Here is an 8002-nt window from a genome sequence, read left to right as displayed (position 1 = left end):
ATACTACAGTGTCGTGTCGCCGCGCGTGCTGATTAATTTGTATGAATGCGCGTAACCACGTGGTGATTATACTAGCGCAGAGCGAGCCAACGCGTCACTTCCCCTACCACCTAGCCCACGCCGATCGAAATCGAGCGGTCTGCGTGGCGTCAGATCGCTCGGCGACACGCGGGGCTGTGCTAATGTAATCACGTTCATACAAAATGTATGTAACCGATTGCTATCCCAATGACTCATTTACCGACCACGGGTTTCATGACAAGCACATTAAGGTCGAGGGTTTTATTTGGGGGGTTGCAACTAAGGTAGCCTGCATGTTACGACACTGTTTACGAGCAAGTGTGATGAAAAATAATAATATCATGCAGACTTATTCATTTTAGTTACCTTCGTGTGCTAAAATAAAGTTTTTTGGATATATACTAAACAATTCAAACAAAACAAAAACAAGCAGAGAGCGAAGCCTTAAACAGAAAAAAAGTGTTTTGATGCGGTAGTAATCGAATTTGTAGGGTAGTGTAGGCATGGCAAAATATTTTTCATCTCTCCTGTTCGGAAAGTTTAATTTTCATGGGTAGATAGTCGGGTGGAAAATTGCGTTTTCATCTCTAGGGTGGAAAGTATTTTTTTTTTAATTTTTCGATTAGCCACGGAGTCGAAGATAGTTGAGTTACGTCAATGACACTTTTTTTTCACGTTTCGGCATGGCCATCTAGATGCACGTCGTCGTGACCAAGAAGCTTATATACAAAACAAGAAATTTGATCTTTATTACGTCACGAACATATTCCATCTCTTTCTTTAGTTAGGTTAAGAAAGAGATGGATGTCATTCGTGAAATGTGAAAGAAAGAGATGGAATATATAAATAAGTAATAAAGGTCAACCTTCTTCGTTTGGTGTTCAACCTCCAGTTTTGTAGGTATATAAACTCCTTGGTCGTGACCAACTCGATTTTTTTTATACTCGGCCGAGGTAAGTGGCCAGGTCGAAAAGGTACCGTTGGAGGTTGGGTATAAGTAAATTCAATTTACTGAATACTGAAATTCAATTTAATGATATTCTCATTTTTTTGTACTATTTTACTTTCCTCACAGTCGAAATGAAAAGTAGTGTCTAACTCGGGTGAAATTACCCATTTCCCCTCGAACTATTGGCGCTCTCACTTCGTTCGAGCGCCAGAAATATCTCAGGTGAAATGGGTCACTTTCCACCCTTTGTTATCAATCTACTATTGATATACGTTATGCCAATCCAATTTATGGAAAGTGTAAACAAACCGATTTCATCAAAATTCTTGTAGAAACACCCACTAGATCGAATCAATAACAAATTTATCTATAATTCGTGTCTTTTAACTAGACGTCTAACGTCTAATCACTTTTTTCAACAAAGTTCACTGGATTTCAATATTTTGATTTTTAGTTGAAAAATCTTCGTCAAAATCAGCAGGCCTACTCCGAAACTCGAAACTCGAAGTTCGTGTCGTGCGGTCCCTCTGACACTTATACTATTTAATACGAGAGCGAGAGGGACCGCACGACACGAACTTCGAGTTTCGGAGTAGCCCTGCTGACGTTATTTCTTGAATGAAACTCGTGTATAATCTGTAGCAGCAAAGACTAGCGTAGAGATGGTGGAAAATTTGTCATTTTAAAAATCGATCAATACTCGATTGAATAAGCGATTATTATTTATTTACCTTTAAATTATAAAATAGTTACTGCTTTTATAATTAAATATTTGGTACCATGCCGCAGGGTCCATTTTTAGATTTATTATAGTTTTAGTTTATTTAATTTTATTGTACCGAATATACCTTTCTTATAGTTGGACCTGTATTGTTCTGGAAATAAAACTTATTAGTATTATATATAAAAAAACAGTCTTTGGAATTAAACCAAGTATTGTAAATAATAAAACAGACAAAAAAATACTTTGATCTATTTAATTAATAAATTAATCGATTTACTGCACAGATAAATTAATTATTTTGCAATAGGTTCTAGGTTTTCACATCATTAAATGTCTGTGGTCGGGTTAGTGACGTCTTTGTTTACCCTTTCTATAAATTGGATTGACATAAACCATACTTACTATTACTATACCCCTTTCAGAACTGCAGGGCTACTACGAAACTCGAAGTTCGTGTCGTGCGGTCCCTCTGAACACTTACCGTAGATTCAGTGTTATAACCCATATATATTTAGAATGGGCTAATTATTAACTTTCAATTGATACCCATATTGTTACAATACAAAATATTTTTTTTCGTTCCTCCGCCATATTTTTTTTCGCAGACGCCATATTGAAATATTATATAGCCTATGTCACTCCGACAATTATGACGAATCCAATGACACCTTATATGTTAAAATCCGTTTAGCCGTTTAGGCTGCAGCGAGGACCAAAGAAATGGACATACATACCCACCTACATACATACATACGCTCGAAAAACATAACCCTCCTTCGGGCAGTCGGGTAAAAAAAAGGGAAAAACCCTACTTACAATCTCGAACTTATAACGCTATCTTCTGGCGAATAGAGGAACTACAAGCCAGAGCTATTTGATAACAGATAGCGTTGGTCCAGTTACTTTAATAGTACATAACTTTTCTCAAACATGACATGAAATATTGACGTTGTGTTACAAATAATAGGCTGGCTAGCTGCGTGCGTGCGGTCACTCTAGCGGCCTGCAAGAGATTTCATACAACCTTTTTTTTTTTTTTTTTTTTTTTTTTATAGCTTCGCGCTCTTGGCGCATTTAGCCAAACGGGGAAACGGAATTAGATAAGGGAAATGCGTAAGGATCGGAATTTAGAAAAATGGGTTGGAAAAGATCAGGAAGGGTAAAAGATAAATAATAATACTTATAGTTTTATATTGTTATGAGATAGAAATGTATATAGAGCTTTAAGTATATATAAGGAATTATCATTAATTACAAGGAGGGATGGAACAGATACGGGAAACGGAACGCCAAGGAGTGACAGCTGTTGTAGAAATGAGGAACGATCATAAAGTTGACAGGCGAGGATTATGTGATTAAGATCACAGGGGACAGCTCCACATTCACATGCCGAGCTGTCCACTATGCCCAATCTCGCAAGATGTTGGGGTGTGCAAACATGCCCCATACGCATACGAGACATCATAGTTGTTGCAGGCTTACAAAGATAGATCTTTGAGAACCAGGGCTTGGCAGGATTGCCGGTTGAATATCCCGATAACGCAAACCCGTCCTTACATCATTGGACGCCCAAAGCTGGCTCCAAGCCTCTCGTAAGTATATCCTTGGCAAAGCTACAAGATCCTCAGCTATATTTTTAAACGGATGGAGGTCCCCACTATCTATCGCTTCGCGAGCTAATTGGTCCACGCGTTCGTTTCCCTGGATCCCCCTATGGCCAGGGATCCAAGCAAAGGAAACTATGTATCCATTCTGATAGCATTTAAATAGAAGGCTTCGTATTTTATAGATATGGGGATTGTTAGATTTTGTTTTGAATGGAAATTTAGCAATTGACTGCAATGAGCTCAGTGAATCCGAAAATATTATAGTGTTTTGAGTTTCATTAAAACTATATATTCCACTGCTTTCAGGATACCAAAACACTCTCCAGCATACACAGATGATTCTGGTGGAAGTTTAATTTTTTGTACAATATTGTACTGAGAATGCAATACACCAACGCCAACACATCCATTTGAGGAGGCCTTTGAAGCATCTGTGTAAATATGATGGACATCCCGAGCTTCTGATCCAATAAACCCAAAACTGATGATTATGTTCTACATCATTTTTAGAAATACCTATATTTAGGGCGACAGATGGAATAAGAAATAATGATTCATATTCATGCTGATAAATGGGGAGTGTAGAGGAATTAATAGTGGGTGCAGAAATAGATTGATATTTATCAAAGCTTTTGATTAAACAAGGAGGCTTCTTATGTTTCCAATATTTTGAGGAGGCTATTTGCAGAGATAGACGAGGCAGGATAGACCAGAGCTGATGATTGGATAGCTGAGTACATCGGAAGAGATATCTATCGCTGAGGAATTGACGCCGTAAATATAGTGGAGGATCAACGCATTCCACTTGAAGTGCATTAATAGGACTAGATTTCATGGCCCCACAGACAATTCTAAGAGCTTTAGACTGGATACCTTTCAATTTCTTGAAGCCAGCAACACTTCCAGGGTCTAGTAAAAAAGTACCATAATCTAAAATGCTTCTTATCAAAGCATTGTACAATAATTTCAGGCATGAAGGATGTGCACCCCACCAAACCCCTGAGACACACCTCAGAATATTAATGTTTTTTTCACATTTTGCAGCTATGTAATCACAATGGGCTAGACCAGTTAATTTGCTATCTAAAATTACACCTAAAAATTTTGTTTGATTTTTAACCAAAATTACTTGACTACTAAATTTAACACTAATAGGGGGAGGGAGTCGCTTTCTGGTAAACAATACCACCACACTTTTGGACACAGAAAGCTCCAAACCATTGGAGTCTAACCATGTCTTTAACAGCCCTAAAGAAGAAGTGAGACTATTGCTAGCTTTTTCAATGGAGCCATTAATTGAGTATAATAGTAAATCATCAGCATATTGTAAAACTCTGACAGATCCATTTAAAGATGATTCCAAGTCATATGTATAAATATTATATAGCAATGGGCTTAATACGGAACCCTGTGGAAGTCCTCGCCACACTGTACGCGTGATTCGGTTATTGTCATCTAAGAGTATACTAATAAATCTTTCTGATAGTAAATTGATTATGAAGTTGATTAAAACTATAGGTACACCTAACTTGAGAAGTTTATCCCTCAATACTGAAACTACCACATTATCATAGGCAGAACTAATATCAAGGAAAGCAGCAGTAACTGACTCATTGTTTGAGAATGCTAGATGGATATCAGATGTTATTATTGCCAGACTGTCATGACAAGACCGACCTTTGCGAAAGCCAAATTGACTATGAGCCAGAAGCTGATTGCTTTCCATGAAATATTCTAACCTGTTTTTAATCAAATGCTCCGCCACCTTGGCGAAGACTGAAGATAGGGCAACTGGGCGGTAAGAGGATGCATCACTAGCTGGCTTACCCTGTTTCAGAATAGGTATTATAATTTGAGACCTCCATGCCTCAGGAACAGTGCCAGTAAACATAACTGTATTTATGACAGAAAGGAAATAAGAAAGAATACTGTCACTAACATTTGAAAGAAAAGAATAAGGTACACCATCCTCTCCTGGTGCTGAATCCTTTAGGTTTGCTAAAATTCCTTTTAACTCCTCCATTCGGAAGGGTGATCCTAGACTAAATTGACAAGAAGGGCTTGGTGGAGGAGTAGAGGAATGCTGAAAAACATACCCTTCAGGGACTGATGCAGGGGCTAACTGGTCTATGAATTGTTGAGCTAAATTAGGAGGAAGTATTTGTCTAGGAGAATCATTAAATGCAGATCTAAATCTTTTCACATGATTCCATACTATGGAAGGTTTTACATTAGGAGAAAGTGACAGACAGAATTGTTTCCATCCTTCATATTTTTTCTTACGCAGCAACTTTTTGGTATCTCTTGCAACTTGCATGTAAAATTCAAAGTTTTCATTGGTCATTGAGTGGCGATAACGTCTCTCAGCCTCCTTTCGTTTTTTAATTGACTGGGAACATTCAAAGTCCCACCAAGGCGGAGAAGGAATTTTACCTGATGCACTATTTTTAACAGGAAAAGTTTCATCAGCTGCTTCAGTAATTATATTAGCCAGGGCAGCCGAGGAAGTAACTAGGTCCTCCTCATTAATACTGGGGAGGTCAGATAATCTCTTATCTACGCAGCTTTTAAACATTTCCAATCTGCATTATTTAGATTGTACTTGAGCATGGGACTAGGCCTTGTAAGCAATGGAATAGTAAAAGGAAAAGAAATTAAAATCGGAAAATGATCACTTCCATGGGATGACTCTAATGTATGCCAGGATAATGATGATGAAAGATGAGCAGAACAAATAGATAAGTCCACAACGCTTATGGCCTCTAAAGGGCCAGTTCGCCTAGTGGGGTAGCCATTATTGAGAACACAAAGATTATGATTATCGAGAATATCTAAAATGTGTTCTCCATGATTGCTAAAACTGAACTACCCCAAGAGCGATGCTGGGAATTAAAATCCCTAGAATTAAGATGGGTTTTGGCAGGGAGATTATCACCTGTTCAAGCTCATGGAAGATCAATGATGATGGATGAGGAATATATACAGAGACAATACAAATGTTATTTACAAGGCAGCAACAATGGACCATTCATTGTTGCTGTGTGGAGGAGTAGGTATTGTTGAAAATGCTATATTATCCTTAACAAGTAACGCTACTCCACCATATCCATCAGGTCTGTCCTCTCTGAGACATGAGTAGCCAGAAACTCTAAACAGAGCTCCAGGCTTAAGCATGTCTCAGAGAGGGCAAGAGCGAAAGGATTAAACTGATTTATAAGATAGATTAAGTCTTGTTTTTTGCTAATTATACTTCGACAGTTCCACTGAACTATCTTGTCCATTGTGTGTTAGTAGCAGCAAGTGCTTCAAGCAAGGGGGCAACGTGGGACGATGAAACAAAGTTGGATTTAGATAATAAAGAAATTAAAGCTACTATGGCTTCGGCCACAGATTGAGATTGTGAATCAGTATTGTTGGAATTTTTCAGCGCACAACCATTTGTTGGAGGAGGAATGGCATATTCCTTAATCAAAGCATTATGAGCCACTTGGTCATATCCTTTAGTGGTTCTTATGAGGGGGCCTCGGGTTTAACAAATACCGTTTTTCTATATGATTGATTGGGTGTGCTTTGTCTAGATACATTTCCAACACTATTGCGATAAGTTTGTTGATGTGATGACGAAGGTTGATGAGGTGAGGGACTTTGCTGAAAAAGGACATCTGCAAAAGATTTTTAACTGGTGGATGACACTTTGCAGCTTCTCCATATGAGATACAACTATTGGCCATAGTTACTTTAATATCTTTTTGCCTTTTGTGTTCTGGGCATGATCTATTTATAGCAAAATGGGGCCACTACACCAATAACAAAAGGCATTGTCTTCTTCCACGGAGCAGGTCTCAGCTGTATGCATTTGACCACATTGTAGCACTGGGGCTTGGACCTACAATTAGTTTTTGTGTGACCGAATTTGCAACAGCTGAAACACTGCACCGTTGGGAAAATGTACAGCTCTACAGGTATTGCGTTATAGCAAGAGAACACATGTGTTAGGCAGATGACGTCCGTCAAAAGTCAAACAATAGTTTCCGAAGGTTGCCATGTGACAAGAAACCATCAATAGTTACCCTTCGATTAAGTCGCCTCACCTTAACAACATTCCCACACCCCATAGGTACAGTGATGTTGCTTAAATTTCGTCATCGGACCATTGAGCCGGAATACCCCGGACCAAGCCCATACGTGTAACTGAAAATGAAGGAATGTATAAGATTCTCGGCCTCAAGTCGAGAATCGTGGATGAAATGCATTTGCGTCGTTCATTTTGAAAAAGGCCATAGATATGCGGGTCCTACCGATTCGTTTTAACGCTTCCGTTAATGATATTTAGAAAGTTGTTCCTCATCAAAAAATTTACCAAAAGACACAGGATGTAAGGACAGTTTGCGTCTGTTTTTTTAGTTTGGACGTGAATAGTGAAGGGACTGACATCGTAGTATTAACAATTCCCTGCCAACTCCTGATGATTTATTTTTGTCCACTTCCATATTTCGTTTCTCTACAGTATTTATGTCTACAGTACTAATACTCTTTGGTCTATCCGTAACTTCGAACCACTTTCATTACAAGCGCATGAGAAGTATCCGTCCTCGTTTTTTTTTAATTTTTTTTATTACATTTCTTACAGATTTTCTGCGTCGTTTCCGATCGATACGGTAAATGTGGTAGATGAGTCTGTATCTTCAGTGGGATCTATTG

The sequence above is a fragment of the Choristoneura fumiferana genome, chromosome 12 (genome assembly GCF_025370935.1).
Source record: "Choristoneura fumiferana chromosome 12, NRCan_CFum_1, whole genome shotgun sequence".
Taxonomy (NCBI): domain Eukaryota; kingdom Metazoa; phylum Arthropoda; class Insecta; order Lepidoptera; family Tortricidae; genus Choristoneura; species Choristoneura fumiferana.
The sequence above is the reverse complement of the archived record's forward strand: the minus strand, read 5'-3'. Positions refer to the sequence as shown.